Below are 19,100 nucleotides of genomic sequence, written 5' to 3' on the forward strand. Positions count from 1 at the left end.
AGGTGATATCTCTTTTCCTATATGTTGTTAAAAATCAGATTCCTGAAAAGTAAAAAAGCAACCTTTTTAAAAAATACAAAGAAATGCTTTTTAAAAAGTTTATTTAAAGATGACATCTGAATATGAATGTGATTACATTTATGCTTACCATATAATGAGCATCTATGATTAGTTTATGGGCTGCTTTTCCATATTGGAAAAGAATAATGTGGGAAGATATCTGACTCCTGAAATTAAAAATGATAAAAATATTGTAAATCAGTTATTGTGGTTGTCTGTGTGGGTTTCCTACAGGGTTCACGGAATAGCAAGGATCCAGGAGATGTCCTTCTGTTTATCACCAGGATCATCTACTGAGCCAATGTGGATAAGCTCACTCACTGATTTTATATACTTTACTTGCATAATCTCAGCCCACACAGACATTTGCATTCCATCTCATAGAGAAACACTGTTTAACCCATTAAAATTCAACTTTTACTTACAGAAACTTATTTGCCACTAAACCTGATGCTTGTTTACTCAGATGTAAGCCCACATGTAAGTAAATGAACTTACTTACAAATGAGACCTTGCCAACTGTGATAATGCATCCATACATAATGATCTAGCCAAGCTGCAGAGGCTGCTGCTTTCTGTTCTATTCTTTTGTTGTTCCCCAGTGCATGCTCTAGTTAACAAGAGGTTAATTTACCATTTAGACTGGCAGAGGAGCAGATAACCCTGTAAATTAACCCTATGTTAAAGATTTTCAATACTTTGGATCATCATTAATCAGAATGAAGATTCCAGTTAAGAAATCATAAGAAGAATAGGATTTGGAAGACAGCTATGAAAAGAGCAGTTATGAGCTAGACAAGATCTTCAAGTGCAAAGACATCTCACTTGAACACTAAAGTTAAGATTGTCTATGCCATTTTTTTATTTTTTATTTTTATTTTATAACCAGTTATTTACAAATATTGCATCTAGAATGTCAGGATTCAGATGTACATAAATAATCCTCCTGCAGTTATAACTCAATTATTATAATTGTCAGATATCAGTTCCAATACCTTGTGTTATTTATATAAGCCTTCATAAGAAGCTAAAAGTCAAATAGTGCCCGTATTTATACAATCAAACAATGCTAAACATTTGCTAAATAACCTATCACATCTTCCCAATCTTTTTCCCATTTTGACATACCTTTTTTATTTAATAAAGCTGTTAGTCTAACTTGTTCTTTCATTTCAAACAATTTGTTCATCTAATCTTCTATATGGGGAGTCAGTGAAAGTTTCCAGTTTTTGGCCACAATCATTCTGGCCGTGGATATCAAGTATAGTACTATCTTCCAATGCTTCCTTTCATCTACTGGATTCATAATTGAGGTCATATTTAGAAGAAACAGTTCTGGTTTCATATTAAAGTCAATTTTTAACATTAATTGAATTTCTGAATAGATCTTGGACCAGAAAGGTTTTATCATAGGGCAGTGCCACCACATGTGCAAGTATGTACCCACATCCTTTTGGCATCTCCAACACAGGCTGTTTTCTAAATTGTATATTTTCTCTAATGCACAGGGTGTGTAGTACCATCTATTTCCTACTTTAAAATAATTTTCTTTTAATACTTGTGTTACAGTAAATTTCATTGTTTTTTGTCTTGCACTTTCCCATTTTCCTAGGTCTAAATTATATCCTAGCTTCTGCACCCATTTTATCATAGAGTCCTTAATTCCTACATCTTCTAAGAATCTTTTCAATATAATGTTATAGATATTTCTTAGTACTTTCTTCTCACTATCATTCGTTAAGATAATGTCTAACTCGTTTTCTTCCTTTTCAAAGCCAAATTGTCTAACATCCTTTATAAATCATTCTTTTATTTGTAAGTAATTCAACCAGTTCATATGAGATTTAGTTCTACTTATAATTTCATTTTTTAAATTTAGGTTTACATTTCCTTCATTGTCGAATGTCAGCAAATCTTTACATGTTAACCATTTCTTACTTTTCCCCATATTTTCTATCACTATGTATTGATGTGAGAGCTCGACAATAAATAAGTTGATAGGGGAAAATATCAACTCATTTGAGACATGATGCTGGAAAAGAGGTTTGTTGATACAGTGGACCACCAAAAAGACCAACAAATGGGTCCTAGAACAAATCAGTTCTGAACTTTCCCTGTAGGCCAGGATGACCAGACTGAGGCTGTTGTATTTTGGACACATCATGAAAAGGCAATAATGCTTGGTAAAGTAGAAGGCAGCAGGAAAAGAGGAAGACCTCATTAAATGTGGATAGAATTAATCAAAGAAACCACAACACTTCGTCTGCAAGACCTAAGCATCGCTGTTGAAGATAGATTATTTTGCAAATGTCTCATTCATAGGGTTGCCATAAGACAGTGGAGGTTGACTTGAGGACAGTTAATGCATACCCACACAACACTTTTGCCAACCAAGCTTTGTGTTCATCAAGAGATGCTGAAACATTTGGAACATTTGAAGGTGAAGAGTATCAAAGTTTTACTGCTTTGTTCTGGAGGGAAGGAGGCTGTCAGTCTGTTCTTCCAAGCTCTCCTGTTAGGATGCTGACTATCAGCAGAAGGAAGGCTGATAGAAACTGATATTCCCCTTCCTTAGCCATGGGAAAACCTGAGAACAGATACCTACTTTTCTGTAAATGCAAGGGACTGTTTTAGTTAGGGGAATGTCAAGGATTATTGTTATGTTTCTCTAGCTAGTTATTGGTTCCAAGGTTTCTTTGGAATGTAACCTGTTTCAGTAATTTTGCAAATTTCTAAGCTAAGCGTAGAGATGGATGCTCCAAGATATGATGCCCAGAAACCTGATTACATAGAATAAAACTTTCTTAAAACCTCTATTAAGCCTCAGAGTGCTTTTGGCTACTTGGCATGCACACAGGCTCATTTCTTTTCCAGTAGGAGGGAAGGGAATGTGGTTTTAGTTTGGATTACTCACATCTCTGCCTTCCATTAAGAAAAGTGGAGAAGAAGGCATTGGGGAGCATGTGGGTAGGAGTGAAGAGCTCCTGTGTGGTTAGCCCTCTTTTCTTTGCTTAAGTGCTTGGAATGAAGGAAAAGTTATGACACTGTGGGCTTGGTGTTCACGTTTAGTATCCTTGCACATATTCAACTACAAACAAAACAAAAAAACAAAAAAACAAAAAACAAACAAAAAAACCAGCCAGTGTTGCCTCCAGTGTACTGTGAGCTGACGGATCAGAAATTCTGGACTGGACCACTAGATTGTATGAAAGCTCAAGAAAAGTAGGGTGTTTTTGTTTAATTAGAGCAACATTAATACATATGCACATACATGAAATTATACACTTCCTATTGGGAACACTGATTTAAATGAGTCTGGGGATCATGTGCCGCCCCCCACCCCCACCCCCCCAGCCACCGTAATGGTGACCAGTGAATATCATGTCAGTGAGGTAGTGAATCCATTCCAGATTTCATCTACACTTTAACAATGCTACTCAAGGTGCTGAACATATTGGGAGATGGAGTTCAGCACCTTTATTTCCAGATATGATTCCCTACCCCACTGACATGGAAGCCTCCTCATCTCCTCTGGAATCATGTGTCGTGCTGTGACCCCAAAGCACTTTATCAAAATCTGGTCAAGTAACATTTAAAGGAATATCCTTTTAAAACAAGCTTTCCTGCCTGTTCAATATCTTTCCAGTTTTCCTCTGAAACTGGTTAGCATAGCAGCAACAACAGTGTGTGCAGTCTGCGGTGGACTGTGGTGTGTGTGTGTGTGTGTGTGTGTGTGTGTGTGTGTGTGTGTGGAGGGAACTGGGTCCCAGATCTCTTAAAGTTAAATTAAAGATTTATTTAAATTAAAGTTGACATTAACAATTTAAAACATCCAGGACTGCAACAAGAGAACCATGAAGAGTAGCCTGTGGACTGGAACTTCAACCAAGGTAAAACATTTTTTTTCTTTTTAAATTTGGACTGAATTCACATGTTTTACGTCTACATCACCAAAATGTTCCTGATACAAAAACATTGAGACTTCTTGAGGAATCCATTGTTCTCTGCCTACAAAGAAGCCTGTGACCTCACTGGAATGGAGACATGTTGGATTGCAAAAGAGGGGTCCCTGTTGAGATGCAAATGGACTTTAAATTTCCTGGACTTTGAAAATCTCCCTATTACCACATGGCCAGAAGGAGGAGGAGCCTGCCTGCAAAAGATATCATCCCCATCATAACATCTTTACTAAGAACTCAAACAACATGTAGGCATCTGACTAACATTTCCAATTGTTCCCCCTCCCCAGTTTGGTTTTGTAACATCTTGCCTGAAGAAGAAGCCCATAGAGCTTCGAAAGCTTGCAACAAGTATATTGTGCATTTCAATTGGCCAATAAAGGTATCACTGATGGATTTTTGTTTGTATTAACTGTCTGTATTTTTTCCTTTGGTGATCTAATCATTCATCTATCTTATTTCTACAGTAAACTAGAGAGACAACATCACAAACAAAATAATTCAAAGTGAGTCCACTGCCTTTGCTTTTGATATCAAACTTCCACAATCAATTCTTCCAAACATCTTATAGGTGAAATACCTATTTACCTAAAGGAGATCAATCACAGCTCAGCAGTAGAACACACTCTTCATATGTAGAGGAACCCAGCTTTAACTTTCCAAACACCCAGTTAAAAGGATCTCATAGCAGGCACCATGAAAGTCCTCTGCCTGAGAGCTCAGAGAGCCACAACCATAAAAAAAGAAACAGACGACAGATAGACAGATAAAGCAGCTTCTATATTCCCATAACTGGACACATGTGCCACCCACCAAAAGTGTCTTTTTAAGCAAAGATGATACTGTTCGGCAAAGTGGAAGGTAGTAGGAAAAGAAGAAGACTGTATTACAGGTGGATATATTCAATTAAGGAAGCCTCAGCCCTGAGTTTGCAAGATCTTAACAGGGCTGTTAATAAAAGGTTGTCTTGGAGGTCTCTTGTTCTTAAGGTTGCTGTAAGTGGAAGCAGCTTCATGGCAATAAGCAACAACAAAGATTTACATACATTTAAAAGCAACCTGACATCTTTGTGGGTGAAGGGGGGGAGAAGAATTATTAAGAGAACTGATATGGAATTCTGTTTGTGACAGAACTGAGCACTGAACAATCCTAATTGGGGCAGGCAGAGTTGAAAAGAGGGAGAAGAATGAGAGTGAGGAGGCAGCTTTAGATCTGAGAATCATGTAGATATATTTGGACTGCAAGTCTCATTGATCCTAACCAACATAACTGGCAGCTGCAGTTCAACAATATGTAGAGGACCACACTTTGCGCACCCTTGCTTTATCGCATATCTTGCAGCACATTAGCCTTTTTCTCTCAGTGTAGTTTGGAGACATCACCTGTAAGCCTATGCCATCTGAGTACAGTCTCATTCTCAGGATAGTCTCATTCTCAGGAATGTCTTCTTCCCAAAGCTTTACAGTCCTACTGTTCCTTGGCTATCATCCAATATGTATGGCAGCCCACTAGTAAACACTGTCATCAGCACTGCCTCTTAAAATGCAGGCTGGCAGAAAGCATTAGGATCCTGCAAATATTTCTCCCACTGCAATTAGCACTTGTGGAAGGGTGGGCAGATAAAAAAAATCAGTTATGCCCATGGAAGGGGCTCCAAGTGCCTGTCCTTGCTCAAAAGCTGCACTATTCACAGATCACATTGCAAAATTCATCATATGGCAAAGAGCATAAGAGTTCCAACACTTTATGTTTGTTTCTATTTTTTGTTGCTATTTTCCAACCTCCCATAACTACACCACCTGCTATTTGTCCCCCTGCCCCCCGAAAGTCAACTATGCAATGCCATGTGCCACATCTGGTTTGGATCTTAGGGTAATCTATGTATATGAGAAACTGGGACAATTTCCTGATAAATTAATGCTTATTGGGGGGTGGGGGCAGAGATAGAAACATGCCTGTGGAATTAGTACACATGAAAAGGTTCCACCATAATCCAAGCATACTGCGTGTGCAGAGTACATATAGCAGTCAGTCTAGCTAAGAGAGGTCCAACCATTTACTTCTCCACATCTTTTACAAGATTCTGGCTGTGCAATTTCAACAGCATAGAAGCAGACCAAATTCAGCATAAAATGGACCTATTTCCTAGACACCCAGCACCACTCCTTCCAATAAAATGCAAAGCAAAAATGAAGAGAAATGTGTCTTAGGTAGCAACAGAATCTTTTCCATTCTATATGAGTGCAGAAGCATGAATAAGACTTTATTCTGCCATACATCTTTCATATATAAATACTTAGGTTAGTATGTAGTATTTCTCTGAAGATGCCAGCCACAGATGCTGGCAAAACGTCAGGAAGAAACTTTTCTGGAACATGGCCACATAGCCCAAAAAACCCACAAAAAACTGGATGCCAGCCATGAAAGCCTTCGACTTTACTTAAGTTAGTGTTCTTAGTCCAGCCTGGCCATTAGAGCAAAGAACAAAGGGGCACAACTGCATCACAATGGTAAGAACTCTCTGTTAATACAGGTCAGAAAGACAAGGTTGAAATAAGAATTCCAAATTTTCTCCCATTACTGGATAATCAATGCATTATAAGTGTGGGCTATTCTTGAAGACCTGACAAAAGCCTACTGCGCAAGAAAAGATTGGAGATTACGCTGGGGTATCAAACCATTATCTATGGTTAGCTACACACACTGAAGGGAAATGCAACCCTGTGCTGAAAAGATGCTATTCAAAGACGAAGAAGTTTAGTATTATTTTGCTACTAGCTTTGACTTTCTGTCTTCCTCTTCAAGTCCTCCTCCCCACTTCAGTCACAAGTAAATTAATGTTTCCCTGCCTCAAAGCCTGGCAGATATTGCTTTTGTTACTGAAGGAGGACAGGTGGAGAAGGAAGTCCCCATTGTACCTATGGTAGGCACTTGCTCACTCATTGACCCTCTATGCCTCAAATTTTCTCTGCAGCATTCAGCACTGAATGATTTCAAGAATTAGGCTAGCAGAAAAATGGATCAGTCATATGATGCTGAGTTTACCAGACAGAAACAAAAATAATCACATGAACAAAGATGGAGGAAAAGCAGAGAGGGAAAGAGGTATTATACACAAAAATATCTTGCTCAAGAGGGATAGAAAACAGCACACAATCAGCTCTTGGGTGTGCCACTTTACAACAAAGTGGAGATTACCAAATTAAAAGCCAAAGCCGCATTGATTCTATGGCCTGAAAAAGTGGTCCAAGTTCTCCCTGGTTAGAAGTGGGTCAGAACCCTGCTAGCCACATGGCTTGCTCCCAAAGCAGGCTGTGGATGTAGGGACTGTCCAGTCAGTGTCTCCAGGAGTCAGATTACGCCAGCTCCTTTTTGCTCCAGTCTTAAGACCTGGAGTGCAACTTCAGCACAGCTTCTGACTGCTTTGGAGGCATGCAACGTTTAATCAGCATGCCTCCAAAGCATCCAGAAACCACTTCATTTGGCCCATCTGTTTTACTCCTATATCAGCTCTGAGCACTCTCAAAAACTGTAGACAGTCATGATCTGTATTTTTGCAAGGTATCATATTTTTTTTTAAATTGAACTTCCAAAATCCGTGCTGTTCACAGTGGATGCTTGTTTTTGCACCAGAAGCTATAACATTTGTCAGGGTGTGGGTGTTCTTTTCCTCTGAAAGTTTCCATGGGCTAATAATCATGTGTGGAAAGCCAGGTCCTTTGCACAAGCCAACCTGAACCCCCCTCCCCCTAATAATAAATACCTCACATTCCAGGTGCATCTAATTGCAAAGGTCTCCCCGGAGAAGTCTTACCTGGAATATCAAAGAGCTGTGTTGCTTCTGACAGATGCCTAAAGATCTAGTACAGCTACAAGCACTCCGTGCTGGGAAGGAAAGCCATCAGGGTCCTTGGGCTGGCTGCAGGTTCCCTGCCTGGAGGAAAAAAAGGAAAGAAACTCTAGACCTAGTTTCCACGTAGAGAGAAAAGAACAGCACTATGGATTCTAAAGGGCACTTAAGATGCCCAGACACAAAAGAGGACAGGACTCTTGAACCTTTCATAGTTGAGTGGAATCAGAAATTTCAGTAAGTGTAAGCTTGTCAGGAAATTCAATCTTCCATACAGCTAGGCTTTTCCCCTCTTATATATTAACAATGGCACATGCCTTGATTACATCCTGTCTGGGTTACTGTAACACTCTGCATGGGGCTGTTTTTGGAAAGTGAAAATTTCAGTTGGTCCAAAATGAGTCCAAGTAGTGTGGCCAGACTGCTGAGTGCAGCTGGTGACTGGGAACATATAACTCCCCACTTACCTCTTTGATGACCACTGACTGGTCCATTCCTGGCCACAGTTCAAAGTGCTATACATGCAGGGCTGGCTCTAGATATTTGGCCACCCTAAACGAGAAATATTTTGCCCCCCCCCCCGGTAGCGCCTCAAAGTGTAAGGAAAATGTAGGGCATGATGTAGGACAAAATGTAGGAAAAATTGTAGGACGTTCAAAAATGGAGGACATAACCAACGAAAAGCCAAAAACATTAATAAAAAATAATATAAATCCATGTTTCTCAGTCATGCTCAAAATGGAAGACATTTTGACATTCTTCCTGGATAGAAGGTTGGGATGTAGCTTTGTGTGGTTTGTGTGTTGGACTAGGACTCTGGAGACCAGGATTCGACTCCCTTCCTATTGGGTGACCTCAATCACTTTACACTCTCTCAGCCTCCTCAGGGGAAGGCCATGGCAAACCTCCTCTGAAGAAATCTTGCCAAGCAAGCCCCAGGATAGGTTTCCTTTAAGGTCTCCATAAGGTGGAAAACAACTTGAAGGTACACAACAAATAACTGAGTACTGTACCTTTAAGTGCAGTGGATGGAGGGTCCAGCATGGTGTAGTGGCCTGAGTATTGGAGTAGGACAATGGGAGACCAGAGTTCAAATCCCAGCTTGGCCATACAAACCCACTGGGTGACCTTGGGCAAGTCATGCTCTCTCAGCCTCTCAGGGCTTCCCTTTCCTTTCTTTCTCCTTCTCTCTCTTTTCTCCTTCACCCTGCCTTTTTCTTTCCTCCCACCTTCTTCCCTTCCCTTCTTCCTTCCTTCTTTTCTCTCTCTTCCTCTTCCCTTCCGTTCCTTCCTCTCCTGGTCCAGGACTGCCCACCTGCCGCTCTCCACATGCTCAGAGGCCCTCTTGCTCACTCCTTCCAAGGAGGAGGGTAAGTCTCCTGGGAGGGGAGGGGAAGGGGGACCCCAGAGGAGGCGCCTATGGCAACGCGGCGGGTGGGCAGCCCTGGACCAAGGCAGGAAGGAAAGGAAAAGAGGAGGAAGGAGAAGAGAGGAGAGGAGAAAGAGCTGCCCATCTGCCACGTTGATACAGGTGCCTCCTCTGGGGTCCCCCCTCCCTTCCCTTCCCCTCCCTAAGACTAAGGAGTATATCACACTGAGCTTTTTGGAGATTTTCCGGCTCAGTTCCGACGTGACTGCGGGTCCAACGATGCGCATTCACGTTGTAAAGCGAATGTGTTATCAGATGCCTTCCTTTCTATGGGAGCTCCTTGCGAGGTGCTTCCGCAGTGATTCCAAAGTGATCCCTCATTTTGGTAAAACCAAAAAAAAGGTGACTTCACAGAATTCGCTTCCAGGCTCACTTCGATTGCACTGCGAATTGGTCTGGTGTGGAAAAGTACTGTGATGTCACCCCCCTTGGCCCCCTGCGTCCTGCTCCGTCATCCCCCTCCTCCTCCTTCATGCCATCTCCTCTCTCTGCCAACCTGCCGCTGATCCCATCATCCCCTGCATCCTCCTAGACTCCGATCTGCTCCCCTCCTTCACCCTGCTGCTGATCCCATCATCCCCTGCATCCTCCTAGACCCCGATATGCTCCCCTCCTTCACCCTGGCGCCTATCCCATCATCCTCTGTGTCCTCCTAGACCCTGATCTGCTCCCCTCCTTCACCCTGCCGCCGATCCCATCATCCCCTGCTTCCTCCTAGACCTCGATGAAAGATGACAGCTAAGGAGGGGGCAGGGAAGGAGGACAGCGTCCAGAGCCCCACTGAGCATGTGCAAGGGGGCCGATTTGAATCGTTGAACCCTCAAATTATGTTACGGTGTGGTAATACAAAGTGCATTCACTCCCCTTTGTTTGAATCCGCATCACGTGACTTGCTTAGAATCGAACTGACTCCGCTTCCCCCTCAATTCGGAAGGGCAACAGAAAGGCAACCAGGTGTGGTAAAACATCACATTTTAACGTGAATTTGCATTGCTAGACAGGAGTGACTCCGGATCTGGTGTGAAAAAACATGACGTTTCGCATTGCTAGAACAGGAGTGACTGCAGATCTGAGCTGCAACCCCCCCCTCCACGTGTGATAAGGGCCTAAGAGACTTACCCTCCTCCCCAGCCATGGAAGGAACGAGGAAGAGGAAAAAGGGAAGGAAGAAAGAAAGAGCAAGAGAGAGAGAGAGAGAGGAGGGAAGTAAACAGCGAGGAAAGGGCTGCTGCTCTGCTCGCCTCGTCCTCCACTCCAGCCACTCTCTCTCTCTCTCTCTCTCTCTCTCTGGCCTCCAGGCTCCCTTGTCACCCCACCGTGCCAGCAACCCCCACTGTTTGCTGCCCCTAGGCGACTGCCTAGCTCGCCTATATGGACGAGCCAGCCCTGTATACATGACCTATAAAACACCTTGAGTCCAGACTATCTGAAACAACATTTCTTCCCTTATTTTGAGATGTTCAGGAGAAGGCTTTCTCTTGGTCCCAAGACCTCCACTGGTGTATTGGTAAGGACACAAGAGAAGGCCTTCTTGTTGGCTGCTCCCAAACTGTGGAATTCTCTCTTATGGGAAACTAAGCGGGCTCTCCACTCCTCCCCACCTCAGCAAGGCAAGATCTTCTTACTAGGCAGCCTTTTGGCTCTGATTGCTGTAGAAGGCTTTTTTTTTTAATGGAGCATAAAGGTGCTGCACTCCCACTCATTTGTTAACTTTTGAACACTTTTAAAGTGTTTTTATTGAATAATTTTAACTATGGTTGTTAATATAAATTTACATTATGACTGATTTTAGCTGTACAGTTTGTTGTTTTAATCCATCTTGTGAGCCATCTCAAGTCCCACATAGGGAGAAAGGCAGGATATAAATGAAATGAAACAAACTATTAAAGGTACAGGAGCCCTGTTATCTGTCTGGGGTGTCTTAGACAGAGGAGGTGTCCAAGGTACATATGTCAAAATTTCTGTTGTTCTGTTAAAGGGGCAGGAGCCCTGTTTCTTTCTGTATCTAGCAAAACCTGATTTAAATCCTTCTAAATGTCCTATTAGAAACCAATCTCATATCCTCCATCATTTCACAATGAAAATCAGTACACATATGGCCAAGCAACATCAGAGTGCATCTGAGATGGCAAAAGTTATTAATGAGAAAAAACAGACAAGCCAAGAGAGACTGCAGCAGTTTGCTTTTCCCAGCCCTACAGGAAAAGGCAAGATTCTGCCCCCTCTTCTCCTCTGCTTTCTGTTGAGCTAGTTGTGTACAAACTACTTTTAAATTTTGAACTCGGTTTTCAGCAACTGAAGTAAATCAAGGATATTTGGGAAAAGCAGAAGTAGGAAAAACAAACTGGGACATTTTAAAAGCAGATGAAAACGTAGAGCAACAAAGGATTAATCAGGACTGTTCTTGCCAAATTGGAACAGTTGGAAGGTATGCAGTCTGAAAGCAGACGTGTAACAGTAATATTTTATTCAGCATCTCCACTGATTTAGCATGTCCATGTTGGGAAAATGTCTAGACTGCCGTTCCAATAAAGAACTGGGTTACCTATTTCCTGTCAATAGGAACTTTTTACTGGAACAGATCTGGAAAACAATATTATTCTATGAATGGAAATTTTGCACACACTCAATGTTCAGCTTCAACATGCTGTTTACATTTGCACATGACAAACACAATTCTTGTAAAGCAAGCTTATTACAGTAACTGATATATTTAGACCTTCATAGACTACAATTTTTTCACTGTACAGTCTTCAAATATATGTACAACTCACTTTAAATTAAATGACTCAAACACCTGCAACCCAAGAACTGGCTGTTATTACTTTTAAAACAATGCATAGTTCCTCACCTCTATATCTCTTAACCACATATATCAATTTCCTTTGCTAACTATCTCCTCTTCTTTGTCTTCGCCATTTCCTTCTGTCCTTTGGATCATGTCCCGTGTTCAACCCCTCATTCTCTTGGCTCTTCTTTGCCCCTCTCTTTGGCTGTATCAGGACATTGGTTTCTGTACTAGTTTCTATAATTTCCCTTGCTCCTAATTAACTGTGGGCTCCAGTTCTTGTGTTCCTTGTCTGGGATCTGAATAATGCATCTAATGCAGCTAGACCCTTCTGCATGCATCTTCCATCTGAGATATATAGGGAGATTAGCAGCCATTAACAGAGGCTTTAACACTCAAAGGCAACCATGCTGGCCATGCAGCAAAATACAACAAAATCCAAATTCCACAAGCAGCAATTTGACGGCGAACTCCAAAGCATAAAATGCACTGTGCAAGCTTCTGAAAGTTCACTTTGCATCAGGCAAAGATGTTTAAAATCATACAGGAAAAAAATGATGACAATGGCTGCTGTGGAATTCTGGGATTTGTAGTTTTGTGAGATATTTAGCTTTCTCTATCAGAATGCTCTGGTGTGAATAAAGCATTTATGCTTTGGAATTGGCCCCAAAAAGGGTATCATTGCTTGTGGATTGCGGATTTTATTGTATTAGGCTTCAACACTGGTTGAATCATCTCCTGATGGAATTTTCCATTAACATGAATTAACCAACGCATGGCATTAGATGAGGACTGAACATCAGAAAGCTCAATAAACTTTTTATTTCTACATTACAGTGGATCCTTGTTATACGCTGGGGTTTGGTTCCAAGATCCCCCGTGTATAACAAAATCCGTGTATGCTCAAGTCCCATTAAGTATAATGACATAGCAAAATGGTGTCCCTAATAAAAAATGGAACATCAAAGTAAATTTATACTTTTTTGGAAGATTTTCAAACCGTGTATGCTTAAATCCGTGTATAAGAAGGGCCAACTGTACTTAAAATGCTTATACTGTCATTTTGCATAATCACATTTCTGTAGCACATTTTAGCAAGAAAATGCTGGATTCAGAAAAGGAAGAGGCACTAGGGATCACACTGCAAACATACATTAGATAATAGAGTGCATGAGGGAATTCCAGAAGAAAATCGGCATGTGCTTTATTGACTACAGCAAAGCCTTTAATTGCATAGATCACAAAAAGCTATGGCTTGCACGTAGACAAAGGAGAGTGCCACAACATCTGATTGCCCTGATCCGGAGCCTATACTTAGGACAAGAGGCAACCATCAGAACAGAATATGGAGAAACAGAATAGTTCCCCAAATTGGCAAAGGGATCAGGCAGGACTGTATACTATTGCCCTATTTATTCAATCTATATGCAGAAAATATTGTACACAGAATGGGCTTCAACTGAGGGGCAGGAGGAGTGAAGATAAGTGGAAAGAATACTAACAACCTAAGATATGCAAATAACACAATACCACCAGCAGAAACAAAGACCTGGAGGAATTACTGAGGAAGGTCAAGGAGGAAAGTGTCAAGGTTGGATTAATGCTGAACAGTAAATAACTATTAAATAACTATGGAAGATATATAAGAATTAATCCTAGATGAGTTCCCATACCTTGATCATAATGGAGACTGCAGTGAAGAAATCAGAAGCAGACTAGGATTGGGAAGGGCTGCTATGAAAGAATTGAACAAGATAACAACATAATTGAAACACTAAAGTGAGGATCATCCAAGCTATTGTATTCCCCATTACCATGTATGGATGTGAGCACTTTTTTACCTTTAGAGTACTGAGAATACCATGGATGGCCAAGAGGACAAATAAATGGGTTCTAGAACAGATCAAGCCTGAATTCTCTGGAAGCCAGGATGATTAAATTGCAGCTTTTGTACTTTGGCCTCATCATGGGGGGAAATGAATAATTAGAAAAGACAATGATAATAAATAAAAATGTATGCTAGGCAGACAGACTCAATCAGGGAGGATACTGGCCAGAACCAGCAGGCCCTGAGCAGAGTGCTTGAGGACAGGTTTTTTTGGAGATGTCTCACCCATAGCATCACCATGAGTCAAGGCTGACTTGAGGGCAGGTAACAACAACAACAATGTATGCCCCAAGTGAATGGGCTTCAGATTGTAGTGCTGTACCAAAGGATGATCCTCATCAGGGAGCTTATCAAGGAGAGGAAGAATCTTCTCCCGGAGATGCTGTTGATAGGCTCCCATGCAGGCAGAATAATTAGCAACATAAAAGCCTAAGGCAGCCACAAAACAGAGCTTCCATGCCATGCTGTCCAACCTCCTACTCTCCTTACCAACAGGTGTTGAGGATATTCAAGGAGTCAGCTTCAGTTGAGAGGCCTCGAGAATTGAAGAATTCTGGTGTGAATGTTCAGCGAGCCAAGTGGAGTCCATGGGAGTCAGTCTGTAGAGGTTATGAATCTTTTTAGAAGTCAGTGGTATGGTAGCTGGGGTAGCCCAAGAATGCTTAGCAATGCGGGACATGGATGGTAGGAGCCTGATGGAAGCCAGAGTAGGATCCTTGAATTGAATCCTTTCATAGATCGAATCCAGAGGCTGAGCATCATGGTGAACCACTTCAAGGTCCAGTGCGTTCACCATGAGAATGACCTGTTCAGAAAAGGAGCGGACATCATCCATCAGGGATGCTGACTCATGGATAACAATAGCATCCAAGGAATACCATGCACGGATTCGTGTTAATAAAGAATTCGAATCAGGAGATGCAGGTCTTGGAGAGCGAAGGAGCAGTGGTAATGGCCTGTCCACCAAGGAGTCACGGTGCTGGGGAACAGGAGGTGCTTTCCGCTCAGAATAGCCGTGAGGCACCTGGTCAAGGCTTTGAAGATGGCACTGACTGCAGGATAACAGAACCTGAGAGTCTTGCAGATCCCTAGGAACTTCATAGACATAATCCTGAAGACGATAATCTGGGTCAACCGGCATATAATAAATACCTGTCTCCTGGTCAAAAGGTAAGTTGTATTAGAGTCTTTCTGGGCTTTGGGTTGAGGCTAGTCGATGTTGGTACCGATATGGGCTTGAGAGACAAATTCACGTTTTGAGGCAGAGATCGGCATCAGAATAATGAGTTGGGGAAGCCGATAGATGATCTTGGATACGCACACATGGAGAGAGAGACCTGGTGGACAAATGTGGCGAGAAAGGTCTGCGAGAAGGAGAGTCCATTTAGGAGATTCCACCAATTCTCCTTTAGAGACCAAAACAGACTGAGCCTTGACATGCTGGAGTGAAGGCGGGGGCAATGCAGACTTCTCTGACAGTGGATTCTCAGGCCTGGTCATCTTCTTGGTGAAGGAATGGGAGGAAGAAAGCTTATCCTTCCCCTTCTTGTGAGTCTTCTCTCCTTTGTCACTAGCCTTCTAATGAGGCTTAGAGATGGACTCGGTAACAGCTGATGAGGATTTCCCCTTTTTCACAGGGAGATCCTCGGGTCTGGTGGCCTCAGTCGAGCATCAATGATTGGAATTGGTCCTACACATAGCTGACGATGTCTTATGGCTCGACATCAAGGAGCCTGGGTGAGCAACATCCTCCTGATGGCCAGACTCCTTAGTAGAAAGTCTCTTACAAAATGGTGATGGTGGGGGGACAGAGATCATAGCAGTTGGGGACACATGAGATTTCAAAGCCCTCTCATACAATAATGACTGAAGGCGGGAGAGTCAATTTGTTCTCATCTGAGGGGTAAAAGTCCTGCAGGTTTGCATACTGTACCCCTCACCCAGGCAGAGCAAACAATGAGAATGCTTGTCTTGCCATGGGATCTTTCCCCCACACTCATCGCACCTCTTGAATGGCATGGATTGGGAGGCCATTTTACCGATCTAAATTCAATCTGAGAATCAAACATGCTGAAATCACAAGACATAGAGTAGTCGAGGACAAATCGAGTCAAGAAGCCAAGATATCACTATGCCGAAGCCAAAACTGAGATAAAAAAGCCAAAACCCAAAGCCAAGATCAAACTATTACTGTAGTTAATCAAACCAAATTGAAAATTGATTCTGAAAATCGCTATCTTGATGTTGCTAGCGTGGTGCACAAAAGGAAGGGAAAAGAGTGGAACGCTAGGGTTATATATAGGATGGGTGGAGCTACCACCAAAAAGTCTTCCCTAGCGATTCCAGAAGGTTGGAAATGTCTCTGCGCAGGCGCAGGAAACCCATTTCTGTGATTCACAGGCACCATGACAAAGAATGTTTGTTTTTCAAGCTGTAGTCTTCTCCAGAAAAAAAAACCATGCTGTTAGAGTTATGTTAGTTTTTCGTAGTACTCACTAAAATACCGTATATACTCGACTATAAGTCAACCTCATGTATAAGTCGAGGGCAAGTTTTGGGCCCAAAATTATGGGTTTTGCTATGACCCGTGAATAAGTCAAGGGTAAAATTTAGGGGTATATAGCAAAGGATCTAAAGGATGAAGCAAAACAAAACGAAGTCAAAGAACTTACAAAATTCCATCAGACATAACTCTTTGTGCTTATTATTAAGACTGGATGGATGAGAGAATAGAGGGGGTCGGTGCTTCCCATATTATACTCTTGCTTTACACCAGGAGATGGTTCCTTCTTTTAAATAAGAGTTAAGATAAAGTACTTACATTGACCCGTGGATAAGTCGAGTCAGTTTTTTGGGGTCAATTTTTTTGACCGAAATTTCTAGACTTATACATGAGTATATACAGTATACTTCTGATTTTAATCTCCATTATGTCTCTTCCTCAGGGCTACACATGTGATATGCACACATTCTGACTTGGAAAACTCTTCTTTGTATGGATCTGAATTGAGTATACATTTAGATCACTGTACATGACTAGCACCTAGCACATATACAATGCAACTTTACTGCATTTATACAGGCTGGGAATGCGAGATTAGCAGAACTCATTTCAGCTCCCATAATGCACACAGTTGAACAAAAACCATGTGATCATTGCATGCAACCATCTACACATAGGTTGCAGATCAGACACTATGCAAGAAACACTCTCTGTCCAGCAACTACACCACCTCTGAAAATGCAGATAAACAGAAGTAGAAAGAATTGGTATCAATGTGGTGAGATGCTTTGCTTCATGCCCATATTAATACTGTGTTTAAGGCTGCCTCATTTCAGCTTCTGGATCAACCCTTTGATCACCAAATACCCTTTTTGCACCTATAAGATTATCAAGTGATAGACTTGTTTTTCAGAAGCTCTTGGGGATCTCAATAAAGATTCCCCCATCAAACCTCAACTTGCTCTCATAGTTACTTTGCCAAGGATATTTTAAAATAATATTGTAAAGCAACAGTAAAAACCATCTAGGCATCCAGGTCTGGTCCAAGACATTTTACTGCTGAAAGAAAAACAGCAAATAGTACTCACCACCCACCAAAATCATAATGCTCCACTATCCTCACCAGTCAAATTGTTTTGGCACACAAATTAGAAACTCCCACAATATTCTCCACCATTCCTGGCTCTAAAACTACAACAATAACAAAAATATGAGTAAGTAACAGTTTTGCTGCCACATGACATCCAAATCTGCTACTTGTAACAGCTGCCTCACTCAGCCTGAAGAGATAGGGCCACCTCTGCAAACATCAGACCAGTATCCCCACCCCAATCTGCAGCATTTGCTCAGTATGATACAGATCAACCCCCCAATGCAGCAGCACTTTCCTTGGGACCCACAGCCAGCAAAGCTACCTACCATCAGGGTCCAGTCAGCCCTGCTTTCCAGGACACAGCTGCCTGTTTTACAGCTCTTGCTGATATTCTGCGTTCCTAGAGATATGACCTTGCATTTGGCTGCACTAAAACGGATGTTGTTGGAACTGGGCCCAGCTGACCAAGCGATCCAAATTGCTCTGTGTATATCTTGCCCTGTCCTCAGTGTTATTTACCACTCCAGCAATTTTTGTGCTGTTGATCCAAGGACTTGTCCACCAGCTGAGATCACAGAAGTGGAACCTGTTTATTCTGAACTTGGGAGGAGCGGCCCAGACAAACCTTTTATCCTTGTCCATCAGGCTCTGAGTACAAACCTAATGGCCCATGCTGCAACCTCCAGCCCATGCCCCCTCCACGCATACTAGAAGAAAAAGGCACCATATTTCCACAGTCTGCCTGAAACAAGCCAAATCTCCACAAAAGCCTGTATATGTTTGTACATGTTTTATGTTTGTAACCTATATTCATTTGTAACCTTGAACAAGTCACATACTCTCAGCCTCAGGGGAAGGCAAACCTTCTTTGAACAAATCTTGCCAAGAAAACCCCATGTTAGCGTCACCTTAGTGGGGTCATAAGTCAGAAAAAACTTGAAGGTACACAGCAACAAAAACTTATTTGCTAAATGTTTCTGAATTTGGGAAGAATCCATCACCATTAATAGTAATTATATTTGAATAGAAGTGGGGCAGGGGTTGAAGAATCCTCTTCTTTTTCATTCCCACACCTCTCTAAGAACCAAAGGAACATGGCTGAAACTTCAACGTTTCCCATATTTTAACTAGATCAGTTGCAAGCCTGAAGCACGTTAAGAATTTATAACTTGGAGGCAAAGCATGCTGTGAGTACACCCAGTTTCTCCTTCAACTTGTCTTTGCAAAGCATTGAATATATTAATGGCAAATAATTATAAACTGCCAGACTGTTCTATTTGTGTGGCCCTAAATTAACCTAATGCTAAGAGTACATATCTCTGTGATGCTTTCCCTCCTCCCTATGTCTGCAGGGGATCAATGTTTTTTCCTTAGGCAAGACTGCAGATATGACCAACAAACAAACAAGCCCATCTTCCCCTGAGAAAGAGACTTTCCAGGGGCTGCCATGTCATCCCTCATTGATTTCAGTTGGCAGAGGTTGTATTCCATGCCTGACTGCCAAACATTTGTCCACTTGTTATACTCCCC

At 41.9% G+C, this 19,100-nt stretch overlaps 1 protein-coding gene across 2 annotated transcripts in view; it reads right to left on the reverse strand.

Moving 5' to 3' along the window:
• Positions 1–19,100, reverse strand: part of LOC149322298 (RNA binding protein fox-1 homolog 3) — a 545,247-nt gene that overhangs the window by 333,175 nt on the left and 192,972 nt on the right. For both annotated transcript variants that reach the window (XM_089538959.1, XM_089538969.1), the window contains exon 2: positions 7,834–7,953. The gene's annotated coding sequence lies outside the window, so the exon portion shown is untranslated. The remainder of the gene's footprint in view (positions 1–7,833; positions 7,954–19,100) is intronic.

The sequence above is a fragment of the Sceloporus occidentalis genome, unplaced genomic scaffold (genome assembly GCF_023333645.1).
Source record: "Sceloporus occidentalis isolate IW3139 unplaced genomic scaffold, rSceOcc1.0.p SCAF_1, whole genome shotgun sequence".
NCBI lineage: Eukaryota > Metazoa > Chordata > Lepidosauria > Squamata > Phrynosomatidae > Sceloporus > Sceloporus occidentalis.